We start from the raw sequence: 17,747 nt of genomic DNA, 5'->3' as shown, positions 1-17,747 counted from the left end.
CCATTTTCAGGGCTGCCGACAGTGGGGTTCGAACCTACTATCTCCCGAATACTGGATAATGGCCGCACTTAAGCGACTGCAGCTATCGAGCACAGATAGGTCTTATGGCGACGATGGGAGAGGAAAGGGCTAGGAGTGGGAAGGAAGCGGCCGTGGCCTTAATTAAGGTACAGTCCAGTATTTGACTGGTGTGAAAATGGCAAACCACGAAAAACCATCTTCAGGGCTGCCGACAGTGGGGCTGGAACCCACTATCTCCCGGATGCCAGCTCACAACTGCGCGCCTCTTCTATTAATGGTACTCAGGAATGTTCTGACGATGTTGTACGCCTTTAAAATTGCAGCCTTTCGTGTCACATTGTGAATGTAGATGGCAAGCTTTAGTACCTGTAAGTTTTCTAGAACTGATTTTGGTGTAAGGTCAGTGGGAGAAAGGAGAAAAGGAATAATTGTCACTTTCCCTTGTTTCCAGATTCTTTCTACTTCCATAGCCCGAGGAGTATATTTGTAAGCCTTCTCCCTGTATTTCTGGTGTAAATTATGGTCATTCAGCGTAGCGAAGTCAATGAGATATGTGTGGTGGTTCTTTTTGTCTGTTAGTTTGATATCTGTTCTATTGTCCGGAGTTGATTTATCTGTTTGTACATGTGGAGCAAGGATCGGTTCATGGCAGTTTCTAGGTGTACAACATATTATTATTATTATTATTATTATTATTATTATTATTATTATTATTATTATTATTATTATTATTCGTAGGTAAGCTACGTGTTAATGAATGAACGAGTTGTCATTTATCCCTATATGACTGGCATTGGGACAGGTTAGCATTTTATGTAAGGGTGATTGGTTGTCCAATAAAACAGCCATACCGGACTGCCTGGTACAAACAGGCGTAGTGAAAATCATAACAACTGCTATAAGTAACGGTAGTTTCTGAGATATGGGTTTAAAATTCACAGGCGGTAATATTTTGAAAACATGATCGTAATGTAGAGTCGATTATAACTCAATTAATAATGTTCCTATTGTTGGACCTGGTGGTAGAACATATCAGCTTATTGAGTTACGGTCTCCTGGGATCTGTCTGAACGTCTGTACTGTACTCGCTGCTACGTCTCATCTGTCAGAAGGCCTTTTTTCTTTCTTCTTTTTTCCGTGTAGAAAGAGTGAACACAAGAATGGTTTCCCCCAGTAGACAGACAGCATTCGTTACAGCACTGTATTGACTTCTCAGTGACTGCTTCACATTTTTTACGATTGTCATATTCCCACACATCAGATGTAAAATACTAATACTAAGCAATAAACTCCCTCGTATGCAGACAAGCCGGACAAGCAGAGGCGTCTCACTTCCATGTTAACGGCATCTCTCGTCGCTTCTCACAATAAATCCATTCACATGTAAAACATGGAGGAGGAGAACGAAAAATAACCTTGTTTACTCTCTTCAGAATGATGGGTAAGTATACTCGCTGTGTATGGTTTAGAACAGTTCATTTTCTACACCACGACTGTAATGTCCAAAGCAATAGAAACACCCAGTTTTATGACCTCGTAACTGTTGAAGTAATGCGGCTACGGGATGGAGAATGAAGAAAGTTTCATTAAATACGCAAATATCTCGACCATAATAGGTTTTATTTACACAAGATGTACCCAAACATGCGTGAAGTAATCCGGGGGGTGAATAGTCCACTCCAAAACAGCCCAAAAAGCTCCCAGGAACATAAGCCCTAAGGCTACGCCTGTTTTAGTTACTAGCTGGAATAGTCGTGGGGAGTTAGTTTTTAGGATTAAGTTTGGAGTCAGGAATGCCGTTACGGACAATGAGGTGGCGTGTTCAGCTGTGCATTCAAGCGCATGGTGGACATTTTGAGTACTTCTTGTATTAGAATGCAGTATCCCTGCTGGTACCAACATGCTGAGAGCTACTCGACATGGGTTGTGCCAGGTAATTATATTACCAATACGTCCTGTACAAAGTTTGGGATCTGTAACTCGTAAACGATCGATGGTGCCGGGCTGAGTAGCTCACGCAGCTGAGGCGCTGGCCTTCTGACCCCAACTTGGCAGGTTCGATCCTGGATCAGTACGGTGGTATTTGAAGGTGCTCAAATACGCCCGCCTCGTGTCGGTAGATTTACTGGCACGTAAAAACTGACTAAATTCTGGCACCTCGGCGTCTCTGAAAAACCGTAAAAGTAGATTGTGGGATGTAAATCCAAAAAAATATTATCACGATCGATAGTAGGACATAAGTTCTTAGGGATTCTTGTGTTGTTATGGGGTGTGCTATTACCTCCCGCCCTCCTATTACTTTCCACATGTTTTTTGGAACATTCTGTATAGTAGCGTCTCCGCCCTTACTCAGTTCAGAATTAGAAATCGAATTTGAACACTGTTGGTAACAATACTCAGTCTGCCTCTTACATCATCATCCTGGTTCGATCCTCAAATAGCACCGTCATAGGTTATGCGTTTGTAGGGAAACCGCAAATTCGGATGGCGACGTCATAATTAGGTATACTAGGCAAGATGAAGAGTTACGTAATTCGCCAGTGCTTTCCTTATTGGACCAGAAAGTGCTATTGTAGTTCGACTGGCCGTATGAGTAACAACTTCCATAGCACTCAGATTCACTAGTCGTGGCCCGAAATATCATTACGCGGTACAAACCATACATAATAAGTATTCGAACTGCAGTGGAAGATACGTTTTGCTTTAGCCTGTGCGAAGAGACAGATGCAAAAGTTCTGCATCAATTAAGGAATGGTAACAGGTGGTGATGACCAATACCAGGATTTTGATGACCTAAAAAATCTATAAAACGACGGCAAAATTTCAGTAAAAGCTTTTAAAAATGGCATATAAATTTCAAATTAAATGTTACACTCAATTTAATAATGGAGTTGGTATAGGTTATATTTATCTTGTTGAAATAATCTTAACATACAAACAAATGCGAACAGACTGCTTCTTTCTAAAATGTAATGGATAGGTACTACACCATTCCACCTATCAAATATATCGTCATGAATCTATCGTAAATAGGAGTTTACTGCGTAAATCATGTACGGTGGTTAGAAGTGTATATTCTGATAGTTTCTCAGGGTAAAAATATTTCATTTCGGTTCTCAAACCAAATTAACAACTCGTAGGTTCCGTTGAAGACTAATAATATACGCCCTACATCATTCAATTTCCCCCAAAACCTAATAATATTCCATGAAAATGCTCCGAACTTATCATAAATATATATTATTGACTCCAATACTACCTTATTATTACGTACTTAAAGTTACTTTCAAAAAGAAAACAAATAAATAGTCCTACATCTAATTTATTAGCATGCTAATATCATATTAGAGAACTGAAATTGAATTCTGGGCAGTAGCGAAAAATGTTGTTAAATTACATTACTATCCTTGCATTCAAAAAAATCACCATAAACATAATTGAAATTTCTTAAATTTCCATCTTTGAATTCGGTATTTATCATAATCATTCTGTTATAAAACCTCAGTTCATCATTTTAAAGTATGTCATGGGGTAAGAGAGGGTTGAATCTTTATTTACATGGAGGGAGTGGTATATCTTCCTTTTAGGTTTGTTTGGATTTTCTTTGGGTCTTTGTTGGATTTTCGTTATGACTTGTTCTTGACATGAGATAAGCAATATGTCTCCCAGTATGGTTTCAAAACACCAATGTACTTTAAATAAATCTAACTATACTAATAGCAAGTATATTATTATTATATTCATTCATGTGTGCCAGAAGAAATCAAATATTCTTACTAGTGAGTGCCACAACTAAGATGATCAATCATTTCAAACTACGAAAGTCGTGCCAAACTATAATATATTTACGTGCCATTGCAGTTAAAATCAACTCAAATATTATTTATCGCTGTGCCAACATTAGGTTAAAGTCTGCTCTACGAATCCATATCCACATTATAAGCCATCTGTCATGTTATGTGATGTATACTCATAATCCTATATTTATTCTAAAATGCATATAATACTCAAGTAACCTAGCGATATGTTTGAAATAAATACTACCAATCGACCATTTAATGCTTGGACTGTATCTTAAATTCATTCAGACAATACCTAATTCTTTCGTCATATAATAACCGCAACCAACACAGAATACCGCACAAACATTATCCAGCCATTGCTAATACAAGGCACAATTAATATTTTCCAACACTAATAGCATTACATAATTCTCATATCTCTTTTCTTTACGATACCTGCGCATATGAAACATACTCTCATCTAACTTCTTCTTAAGAACCTCTTCGTTACTTTTAAATTTTTTTATCGTCTGCAATATCTATTCATGAACAGCAACTTCCTAACATTAAATCAATCTCTTCTAATTCCATCATCGTATTTAGCCATGTCTGCCGACCTAATATTAGTAATATCTAGGTTACATTTCGTACATCACAGACTCTCCTTTTAACCTTATCTGATTCGACACTAGTTGAACTTTCCAAGTAGATTAGCTCTTAAGTTTTATATACACATTATGTTTCTGTTGACATTAACCTAAAATCATTTTTCCCTAGGTCTCAGTATGTTTCACCTATCTGGAAGAGATAGATGTTTGTGTTGTGCCGATACCAATGTCTCTTTCGAGTTTCCTCTGTCGGCCTTTTGTGTTTGTTATCTGTTGTGTGGTTTGTTATACTGTTCATTTTTAGTTAGTTAATTGCTTGGTTTTCTGTTAATTGTAAATTCTGTTCGGTGTGTGTGTGTGTGTGTGTGTGTGTGTGAGAGAGAGAGAGAGAGAGAGAGAGAGAGAGAGAGAGAGATTTGTGGTCATCAATCCATTGGGTGACCATTCTCAATGTTGCTTAACTGTGTGTGTGTGTGTGTGTGTGTGTGTGTGTGTGTGTGTGTGTGTGTGTGTGTGTGTGTGTGTGTGTGTGTGTGTGTGTGTGTGGTTCTGTAAATGTGTTGGTGAAGCTTTAGTGTTTGTTGTTTGCCCAGGAACATGTCCCATTCTGTGAACATGACTAGCACAGCTTATTTGTGTACGATGTGGCTCGCCCTGATAATTCAGGCCTTGCCCAGCATAAAGTTTCGTTTGGAAGTCTGCAACGCTTCATCGTATTTTATGTTCGCAACTTGCTCTTTTTTATGTAAAAGAGCAAGTATCTGCGGATGTTAAATAAATGTGTTAACAGCATCTGAAGATGTTAAATTTGGAGAAAACAGCATTATTATTTTGCAGCATTTAGTATGAAGTGCTCCCGCCTCGGTTTCCAAGTGTTCCAGTGCTTTTTAAAGGAAGTGAGGTCTTGACGCTTGTCTGGGCGGGGATGGTTACAGGGCGGGGTTCTTTCGTTAAGAATCAGTTGCTTGGTAGGCATTGAGGGATATAGTGGTTGGTTTGGGACTGATAGTAACTTAATGAGTAGGTTCATCAGGGCGTAAGTGTCTTGGCTGGGCTGAGTGGTGTAGGTGAGCGGTCCAGGGTTCGAAGGGGGCGGGATGTTGAGGCTTGATTAAGGGGAAGGTGCATTGTGTACTTGTTTTGTTTTTTTTTGCTAGGGGCTTTACGTCGCACCGACACAGATAGGTCTTATGGCGACGATGGGATAGGAAAGGCCTAGGAGTTGGAAGGAAGCGGCCGTGGCCTTAATTAAGGTACAGCCCCAGCATTTGCCTGGTGTGAAAATGGGAAACCACGGAAAACCATTTTCAGGGCTGCCGATAGTGGGATTCGAACCTACTATCTCCCGGATGCAAGCTCACAGCCGCGCGCCTCTACGCGCACGGCCAACTCGCCCGGTCATTGTGTACTTGTAGGTGCGCCGCTCGTCTGTAGTGGTTTCTAATTGCAGCCAGGGTATGAGGCGGCGTGACCGCCATGGCAGTTGGCGCACCTCGGCTGGTGACGTGGTACGGTGCAATCAGTGTGACTGTGAGGACCGCCACATCTGTTACATCGCTGTGCCTCTGAGCACGAGGCTGCAGAGTGGTTCAGTTGAAGGCAATTGAAACATTGTGTGATGAGTGTAGTGCGGGAGGGGATGCGAGTTCGAGTCTCTGTGGTGTTAGAGTACCGTGTTGGTGGTTTCTTTGACTTAGTGGCAGGTTTGTTAAGCCTGCTCCTAGTCTGAGTGTACTTGGAGTGTGTGTCCGTACTCGGTTGTGAGACCAACCTAAAATCATCTTACGAGCACGGCATTACTATAATTGAATATGGCACATGTTTGCGGTTAACTTACTTAAAATCACGCACAAGTATTCACTTATTGGCAAATTCAATCTATCTGCAGGCACTTCTGCACTCATATAAATATTTTTCACGATACAATACTATTTTTTAACATGAATACCTTGAAACATATTACTTATCTCGTGTTTGCTGCCTTGCTGCTGGCTTCTTCTTCCACTACGACATCTTCGAGTAGTCAATCATGATCCATGGATTACGTCACGGCTGGGAAACGGGTCAGGCAGTCTGGCTATAGCTATAGCATCTTGTGTAGCCCTTCACCACCAGTTTAGGCGAGCTCCATCACGTCTCCAGTATCCATGCAACGAAAATACAGCGTTAACCTTGTAGAATATATATTGATCTCTTGCATTTCAGGGTTTCCAATGCCAAAGATTGTGTTTATATCCCTTATGACTGATGAAACAGTGTTCTAAATTATCTATATATATAAAATAAGAGTTTTGTCTGTACATTGCTCAGAATTTGAAAAGAATGCTATTTTTGTATCGGTCATGTTCACAATAACAAGAAAATGCATTTTTTACATTTCCGTAATTTCTGTCTGTCTGTCTGTCTGTCTGTATGTATGTACACGCATCACGAGAAAACGGTTGAAGAGAATTTAATGAAAATCGGAATGTAAAGTCGGGTGATGAACCGCTACAATGTAGGCTATAAATTATTTTAATCACGCTGAGTGAAATGGTAGTTTAGGGGAAGACTGAAATTTAATTATCAAATATTTATGTTATTATTGGTCGTGTCTTAATGAAAATCGGTAGACAAACATGTGAAATAAGTCGCTACAATATAGGATATACACGCTGAGAAACATGGTAGTTTAGGGGTAGGCCTAAAATTTAATTGTCAAATAGTTATTGTATTAGTGGTCGTATCTTCACGAAAATTGGTGTGCGAAGTCGGGAAATAGGTCGCTATAATCTAGGCTAGCAATAATGTTATTCACATTGAGTCAAATGGTAGTTTAGGGGAAGGCCTGAAATGTAATCTATATATAAAATAAGAGTTTGTACATTGCTCAGAATTTGAAAAGAATGGCGTTTCTGTATCGTTCATGTTCACAGTAACAAGAAAATGCATTTTTTACTTTTCCGTAATGTCTGTCTGTCTGTCTGTCTGTCTGTCTGTCTGTCTGTCTGTCTGTCTGTCTGTCTGTCTGTCTGTACACGCATCACGAGAAAACGGCTGGAGAGAATTTAATGAAAATCGGAATGTACAGTCGGGGGTTGAACCGCTACTATCTAGGCTATAAATTATTTTAATCGCGCTGAGCGAAATAGTAGTTTAGGGAAGGCCTGAAATTTAATTCTCAAATATTTATGTTATTAGTGGTCGTGTCTTAATGAAAATCGGTAGACAAAGATGGGAAATAAGTCGCCACAATATAGGCTATACACGCTGAGAATAATGGTAGTTTAGGGGAAGGCCTAAAATTTAATTGTCAAATATTTATTGTATTAGTGGTCTTATCTTCACGAAAATTAGTATGCAAAGTCGTTGAATAGGTCGCTATAATCTAGGCTATCAATAATGTTATTCACACTGAGTGAAATGGTAGTTTAGGGGAAGGGCTGAAATGTAATCTATATACAGAGTGAAGCGAAATTCGTGCACTCGGGCGTCGTAGTGCGACTCCCTACATGCCAGCAATAAAAAATGTCTTTCACAAAAGTTCGTCCTGCGAGTATATCAGGCAGAGAAAGGACGTTGAATAGTGGCAATCTGGCAACACTGTAACCACATGTACGGTAAGTACCTCTGTCAGCATCATGTATCCGTGCTGAGCAGTTGGTGCATTGGATAGGGTTTTGGGTTGGCATGCAGGTGGTAGAGGGTTCGATCCTGGGTTAAGGCGCAATTTTTTGTTTACTAATTTCCATCGGACATTACATACTGTAATACAGTAAGACACCGTACCTTAGGTCTCATGTATCCTACATTTACAACATTTTGTAACGCCGAACACAACAAATACCTTGCTAGGCCTACTGGTAACGTAAGCCCTTACGAAATACAATGGACTTGAACGAGGCAAGAATAACAGTTGCTACTAATCTATGAGATCGTTGAAGGACGGTAGAAAGATAACAGGTTTCGCATTTAGTATATGAATTTGTGCGAATAATTTCACGCCCACAACGTGGAAAGGACGTCTTTCAAAGCTGACCAAGGGAAACGATTGTTCGTCCATTTGTAGGATCGTAGTATGTAAGTGCAAAGGGTTTCTAGAGGACCCGCTGCAATGGCTGTTGACGATTAAGTTGCCAGATACCATACCACCTGGACTACATTTATGATATAAAAAAATACGCTTCAACCCAGGATCGACCCCTCGACCTCCTGAATGCTAACCCAAAACTGTAACCACTGCACCAACTGTACAGCACAAAGAATACGTGCTGACAGAGGTAGTTACCCTACATGTGGTTACAGTGTTGCCAGATTGCCACTCTTCAACGCCCTTTTTCTGCCGGATATACTCGAAGGACGAACTTTTGTGAGAGACATTTTTTTATTGCTGGCATGTGAGCAGTCGCGCTGCGACGCCTGAGTGCGCGAATTTCGCTTCATCCTGTATATAAATTAAGAGTTTTGTCTGTACATTGCTTATAATTTGAAAATAATGGTATTTCTGTATCGGTCATGTTCACAATAGCAAGAAAATGCATTTTTTACTTTTCCGTAATTTCTGTCTGTCTGTCTGTACACGCATCACGAGAAAACGATTGAAGAGAATTTAATGAAAATCGGAATGTAAAGTCGGGTGATTAACCGCTACAATCTAGGCTATAAATTATTTTGATCACGCTGAGTGAAATGATAGTTCAGGGGAAGGCCTGAAATGTAATTCTCAAATAAGTTATTTATGTCATTAGTGGTCGTATAGATAAATCTATATATATCAACCTCACAGCTGCGCGCCCCTAACCACACGGCCAACTCACCTGGGCGTACCGACTGAAACAGCCTGCCTGTATATTGGCGGGAAGTAGCATGCCATTCCTCTGGTTCATACATTTTCTGATATATCTGGTTTGTAACACATTGGTTCATCATAGTATTCGAGCTATTCAATCCCTACTCGGAGGCACTGATTGGAATGAGTAGTGTGCATGTTTAACGTAATAATGACAGAGGAGTGTTCACGGCATTCTGCGACCTGGTGATTCCAGCTCTGGAACTTCGGACTCTTAGATCGGCACCGTAGTACTGTTCGTTGAAAGTGAGAAAGTTTGCGGTGTTTCATTTGATCGAGTATTTTATATGATAACATTGCTTTCAATCGCTACATTCCTACTGACGTTTTTGTAATGACCTATGTTGGATTAAGTTAGGAAAACCACCAAGTCAGTCTTTCTGAGAATCCCGTAGCGAAGCACGGGTACATCAGCTAGTATATATATATATATTAACTTAGGCCTGCTTTCTGTCAAATATAATGCCTAATAAATATTGCTTTAGGTTTCTGACAGTTATTTATGCGTTTCTTGAATATATATGGCCACTTATTTCTGTGTTCCTGGTCATATCTCATCAACGACACACTGTTCTGTAGGCTCTCTTAACTTCGCTATTTGGAAACGGGGTATACTCGTATTTCTTTCGTTCTTGAGTTAATTCACGGGTATAAAATAACTGTATCCCTCGATTGACCGTATATTCTTCGATATTTTCCTGTGTCGCGATAAATATTCTTCTCAATTTGCAGTGAAATTTTGCTATCCTCCTTAAGCGCAGTTTTCCTTTTCTCAAAGTAGTTAAGAATCAAATGTTTCACATTGTTTTTACCAACCATAGTTGTTCTACCAAGGAAACTCTTTTCTTACTCGCCGGTCAATATCAGCCTCCGCCTTCTAATTATGATCGACTTGCCATATAAATATAGTCCGTATACAATTACGCCGCCTGAAGCTGCTCTGCGCCATTTTCATCCGCTTCATGTCCATGTTATTGATCGTCTCAAATGTAACGTAATGGTACAGTACCTAATCTAATGCCATACTTTGATGAAGATGCACATAAACACTGGTTAACACTTCAATCTATTGTTTAACACTGTAAATTCAGTTTTTATTTCAAGAATGTATCTTCTGTTATGTGTTCCGGTAAATCGGGAACATTTGAAGAATAAAACAAAAAATACTTAAAGTTGCGATAATATCCAATATCACACCCGTAAATGCTTAAAAATCCTCAAACATGTAATAAAATGGCTGAAAAATTATAAATTAGTCTAATAAATTCCATAAAATGACCAAATAACCTATCATTTTATAAAATGACCTAAACATACAAAATGGCAAAAAATGAAAAATAAATGACCTAATACATTAGCATTTCTACAATGTGGGAACAATGATAATGAACTCTGAACCAGTTCAAAGACGACGTCATCAAAATCCTAGCCCTGGCGGTTACAATAGTGAGCAAACAATAACTTACCTCTGATAAACATATCTGTCACGTTTGATCTCTCTCGTCAGTCTCTACCTCAATTAGCATGTCCATGCCCGCAGCCAGAGAATATTAATGTCTCGCATTTGTGACAGATTAGGCATAGTAGTCTCTTTCAAGGGTCCCAGTCATCCACTTCCTTCGGAATGCTCCACATTTTCTCTTTATTACGCGTTTACAGTTTGCTTTAGTCGCACCGACACAGATAGGTCTTATGGCGACTATAGGATGGGGAACGGATTGGAGTGGGAACGAAGCGGACCGTGGCCTCATTAATGTACAGCCGAAGCATTTGCCTGGTGTAAAAATGGAAACCCGTGGGAAACGATCTTCAAGGCTGCCAACAGTAGAGTTAGAACCCACTACTTCCCGAATGGAAGCTGCCAGCTACGTGACCGAAACCGCACGGCTACTTGCTCGGTCCACACCCTTTTACCACAACAAAGTTCCTCACACAAAGTGAAAAAGCAGAAAGTTTGCTGGACTTGAACCAATAGTGGATACCAATAACGATCTTCATCTTAATCTACCCAGCTGTACCACGCTCGAAGTGCGAACCTTGCGGGCCGGAATGCTCTTTATTACCTGGCAAACTATTAGAGTTACGAAGAATATGTGTGTGGACTTTTTTTTAAATATCTCATTCGGAATTTTGGTGTGTGTGGGGGGCAGGATGGGTTCGGGGTGGCATGATTAGTTTAATGGCTCAGCTGTTGGCTTCGTACCCGGAAGGCTGAAGTTCGAATCACGACCGATCCTGGGTAGAGATTTTCATCCCGAATCCTTCAGGAAAGGCATCCGGCCTTAAACCCTTAAACAAAATCCACAGTTCTAGCCCTTCAGGTAATCGACTCAATGTTGAAAACGTCCTAGGGATATGAGCTATGAATTTTAGGCAAATAAAATAAAGTATGAGAATATATTCTGTATTTGTTCCTAAAAATTACAATCCTTTTCTTAATCATCGTTATCCTGTTGATTAGCTTAGCAGTTTGCTTTCTTTTACAACTACGAGCGCTAATGTGAGTCAGTGTATTGTTTCACTTAAAACACCACAAGGAGCGCTAATGTGAGTCAATGTATTGTTTCACTTAAAACACCACAACGAGCGCTAATGTGAGTCAATGTATTGTTTCACTTAAAACACCACAAGGAGCGCTAATGTGAGTCAATGTATTGTTTCACTTAAAACACCACAACGAGCGCTAATGTGAGTCAATGTATTGTTTCACTTAAAACACCAAAACGAGCGCTAATGTGAGTCAATGTATTGTTTCACTTAAAATACCACAACGAGCGCTAATGCGAGTCAATGCAAAGTTTCACTTAAAACACCACAACGAGCGCTAATGTGAGTCAATGCAAAGTTTCACTTAAACACCACTACGAGCGCTAATGTGAGTCAATGCAAAGTTTCACTTAAAACACCATAACGAGCGCTAATGTGAGTCAATGCAAAGTTTCACTTAAACACCACTACGAGCGCTAATGTGAGTCAATGCAAAGTTTCACTTAAAACACCATAACGAACGCTAATGTGAGTCAATGCAGAGTTTCACTTAAAACACCACAACGAGCGCTAATGTGAGGCAATGCAGAGTTTCACTTAAGCCCTTATAATTACAGTCGGTGTGAGACATTTTTCAAAAAATCATAAAACTCTTCAGGGTATTGAATCAGCGCACACATTACAGAAATAATTATAATTTGTCTAGGATTTGAATAAAAAAGAAGACGAGTAAAGAAACAATAGATTTTAAGCTGTTTTTCCGGAACTGCATTTAGGCCGGATGTGATTTTCGAAATTTGCTTCTTTAGGTTTAATAGAGCTATGCAAGACTCACAATTTGAAACCTTTCCGGCCCTTTAGTCCTTCAACTTTCGGCACAATTAAGGAAAGTGCTTAATTTTACGTTTTTCGTAGTACGGGGACCGCTAGTTTGTGTGCTAAGACATGTTTTCAACATTAAAACCAAAATGTACCTGAATGGCCCCAAAGACTCTAGAAATAACTGCGATAAGCTGAAGAAAGTTATGTAATTCTGAATCCTGTATGTCTGCTCCTTTTCTGAACGACCATACCGAACCCTTGGACTTACCATTTCATCGTTGGTCGGCCACGCCTGCTACAGTAGAACAATCTAGAACTCTTAAATCATGGGTCGTTGCGGGAATAAATTCGGTCACGATCTTAACCAAACGATGGGGTTCAGAAGAGAGCCTAACTACTTGAAATGAGGAGCAAAATGTGCTTACTAACTTTTATTAAATCTAAATAGCATGACAACATTATTAATTTAATATACATTCTTGAAATTTTAAAAAAAGGAATTATTTATTTTTGAATGTTTCAAACACAATCACATTGCATAGCGTTGATTTGTTTCTTACAATATCGAAGAGTTGCTTAGGAGAAGTTAGTACATTAGTGGACAGCGAAACTGAAAAACTGAAAAAGGGAAGACCTGAAAACCGGGCACCTATTATTCCAAACGAGAACTGAGAGTTAATCCACACGATCCGTGGAAAATCTGACTTTCAACAAGTAGAACGCCTGGTTTTCTCTCAATTAAGGTTATCCACCAGTCGAATATCCTTTACGGATACGGAACACCCGCCGAATGGACCCTTAATCGAACCAAACTGACTATCAGTTGCTTTGGATAGGTTGCGAAATGTTATGGGAAAGCATGGTGTTCACTACGAGTTAACAGCATCATTCACAATTTAAATAAAATTCCACCATGTATTTGTCATTCATGACGCCCTTAAGTGATAAGGTAATCCCGATGCTAAATGTTCATCACCCAAAACAGCTGTTCGGAAGGAACCAACAACAACATGATCCGTGAGGATCTTACGTTATGTCGTTCTAAAGGAACAAAACTGCGAAATACAGGAAACACTTATTCATCATGCATTTAGAAGAAATGCCAAACAATGAAGTTAATTAAAAAGTGGAAAGTCACTTGAAAAGTATTATTATTGAACCGATTTTCAGGTTAGAAATGGTTTTGTTACGCTTAATAAAATTATCAATCCACATTGAAAAAAATATTACAACTTTAAGGAATTATTTCCCTTGGAAAACAATGACTACCATTACAGATCTATCTATTTATTGTCTGTCCCAACACACTACTTATAAAGTGATTACTTAATGAAATTCAACTACGAATAAAATGAAAGTACGACAAAGATTGAAAATAAAATATTGTTACTGGCTGACGAATCGAAACCGCATTCGCAACTCAAGTCTCACACTAATACACTGAGTGTCAATATGCACACTATCAAAACGAAACGGACGTCAGAACGACAAAACAATTAAGTCCGTAAAATAAAATAACGTATCGAAGTCATTAAAACTCAACACGCACGGAGAATTACAGTAAAAATATTTAATCTCCATCAGGTCGATATCCAACATTTGGGCAACCCTCATTCGCCGATAGCGGTCCCGTTATCTTAAGGAACACCAACAGCTGTTGGAGTTACGCACTAGTTGGCCTCATTCTTACCGATCTGACACTCTTCATAATTTATATTTACTGTAGGTGCTACCTTCGTCCAGGCCACTTCGCAAAAAGAAAAGAAACATCTAATCTGAGACTTGAGTGTGTACAGCTGACATCCCAGACCTATCGTCGGGCTCACTTAAAATCTGTACATCCTAACACTAATCTCTATGTACATGATACCTTCCAAATTTTATCGTCGGGCGTGAACTAGGACGTCTCATCATCTGTAACTCCAAGGATAACATGTGACGTCCTAAATCTATCGTCGGGCGTCAAAAATGGGTCGTACTACGCATACCTTAACATATCAGGCGAACTAGCAATTTCAAACAAACTCTGACATTTCAATACTAAACCTGGTCAGACTAATAACACACAACGGAACAACGTCTCTCACTATTCAACGAATGCAAGTCAAAAATACAGTAAGTCTCTATATCGTTACAATACGTGAACTCGAAAATAAATATACGCGACGAACAATTCTCCACCTCAAACACAATCTCAGCCTGTGCAACGAAGTTTTAGGGAAGCAATGATAATTCCCAACACACGTCTACCATAGTGGATGCCTTCAAAATAATAATCATCACTACCGCATTAGAACCTCTCAAATCGCCTATCGTCAATTCCAATTATTTATATCAATGACATATCCAGTGAACGAAATTCAATACAACACCAACCATGTGTCCTAAATGCTCTTTTATCCTTGAGGTCACATTATCTTAATATCCATACGGGCTTTAAGTAACAAATCACTGGATGTTTACTGCCAAGATTTTTAACCTTTTTCTAGAGTCGTTTTCACTTGGGATCTTACTAGAAATCTACGGTGCTTCACACAGTAGTCGTCTCAAATTTCGGATTGGTAGCGGAAAACACTACAGCCTGTCTCAATACAGCCTGTTTCCTAAATACTTCCTCGGTAAAATATAGCCTGTCTCAAACTCATTCTCCTCGCCTTATTCCAGCGGTATCACTTAAAATCCAGGCTTCATTTCATCTTCAATATTCCTATCCCTCTCATCTCCACATACATATAAATTCTCCGCTCTCAGTCCCTTTTTCTTATATTTCCAAGACCCTTTTTCATCATTCAATCCTCCGGTGAAAACAACAACCACTATAAAACACACCTCTTACTTTACTGTTATTATGACTTTCAGACCTCGAGAATCCAAGACCACACCGCGATTTTTCGTATCATTGATATACACGATGTCTCGAAATTTTACTTCCCATGAATAAATGTAACTCTATCGAATTTCACTGAAATTTTCTCTGAATGCCTGCGATCCTTGTAAAAATATACTGGTTAAATGCACCTTTAACATAGAAAAATTTCTTTATCCCGCGGTAGACATTATTATTATTATTATTATTATTATTATTATTATTATTATTATTATTATTATTGTTATTATTATATTAAACATTTCCAAATTCAACTGATCTTTGAAATTAAGATATTCGCCACGGCTAATTTACACTTATAACTTCCCAAAAATTCCACGCTTTAGACAATATCTCATCGAACATTAACACCAAATTTTAAACGTCGCATTTTACAGTTTCTTGACGTGAAATTTACAAACTAAAATTTTCACATGCTGACCAAAAATTACAACACCTTTCGCCTGATAATTACCAATATCAACCCGACAATCATCTTGAAAATTTTGTTGGGACAGAACAATAACATCTAACTACGACATAATACAAATATAGACAGACCTGCACAATGGAGTCATTCCCAGTATTCTGGCTACATCGTCGCCAGCTGACCTCATACTTTAGCCGTACATTTTCACAAATAACATTTTCATTTCCAACATCTCACTCTTACAAACACTGCCTTTTTCACACGATACAAAAATTACCACACAAATCACGCACTTTTCTCTATAATTTACACAACGAACTTCCCTCGTTCTGAAGTCAACTGCGACTGTCTGGCTCGTTCCCAGAGTTGTCTCTATCTGCTACTCCAATAAACAGGTGTTCAACAGATAAAGGGAGCAGAACTACTCTGAATAGCTTCCCCAACTCTCTTACCACTTTCAAACGTACATGAGATGATATAATAAAATCTGCTGTGTATATTTTAACAAACGCCTACATTTTCATAGTTCGTCGGCAAACGTTCAGCACTTTTTCAGTCACCTTCTCTTCCTAACCGAGTATGTGGACCTCAGCCACGGACATGTATTTAGTTATTTGTAGATCAATCTGGCGCAATTTTCCACTGACGACGGGCGGAAGCTCCCGCGGCTTCAAGCTCCAGATCGACACTGAAAAATATACGGTGGGGGGTTCCTTTTATAATCTCAGAAGGGACGCTACCCACACTATTAAGCTTGATTGCGTAATCGGCCAATTTTGCGTCCAATAGACCGATTTTGATGAGACTTGTCCCAGACTTCCGGACAGGCTTGCACTTATTTTAGATGTTAATCTTATAATTTTACCACACTCACAACAGGGGAAATAAATTATTTCTGCCCGTGCGTTTCGCGCGTTTTCTTCATCCCTTGACCTTGGCACGTGTAGCTAGTTCACTGATCTTATGCTGACATGTACTTAGGCTTAACTGCATTTATGTTTTTCCCTGGGGGCTCTGTCTTCACGTAGGGTTTACGAATATTCAACTTATTTATTTCTTTATTTGCTGTATTGCCAAAATCCCTCGTTATATAGAATTCCATGGATTTAAAGAATTATCGGGCACTCGAGGTTCGCCGAGGTGTCACGGTATTTCACGAGCTTGCCGTGAGTGAGATCATTCCCACGCGACATCGGGGCTCTTAGGAGCGCAACATGGCTGCCCTCAAAAATAAAAGTAGCTTTTTGATACCAAATAAATATTGAGAAAAAAAATATTTTTCTCACCGTAGAATTATGGGTTCAATACTTTAGGCTTGTATCTGACAAATCATGAGCAATACACAGAAAGGCTTTATTTCCTGGAAAAATAACAGACTTGGAAACGTTTCTTTGCTTGTATAAAATTGACTTGATAGGCTTCCTTTTGTAATAAGACTAACAGTTCAGGCAGCGTATTCATCTTTTAGTGCCCTGGCACAAAAGGTTTCGGGTTTGACATCAATATATCTTATGGCTGGGGGTCATATGAAAAAATTGCGTCATAAAGTTAGAGATGCAAAATGTGTGAAACGATGTTACCTAGCAACCGTGCAGTCTGTGATGTGGAGTGACGGTACGGGAGAAAAAGGAGGCGTACGTGGCAGACGTTCGTTTGGGCTGCGTAGATATCATTACATACAACGTTTAATTCACAGACAGAATACCTCAAGGAAAAGAGAAACACGAATGCCTTACGACAGTCTACGGTTACAATTATTTGGTCGGTCGGTTTTCCTGCTAGTGGTCTAACGTTACACTAACACATCGCAGGTTAAGGCGACACTCCGGAGATCAAAATCGATATTTTGGTTACTTTGGTGACATTTTTTTCATGACTGAAACTGAAAGGATTGAATTTCTTT

This window comes from Anabrus simplex, chromosome 1 (assembly GCF_040414725.1).
Source record: "Anabrus simplex isolate iqAnaSimp1 chromosome 1, ASM4041472v1, whole genome shotgun sequence".
Classification (NCBI taxonomy): domain Eukaryota; kingdom Metazoa; phylum Arthropoda; class Insecta; order Orthoptera; family Tettigoniidae; genus Anabrus; species Anabrus simplex.
This window is presented reverse-complemented; position numbering follows the sequence as displayed.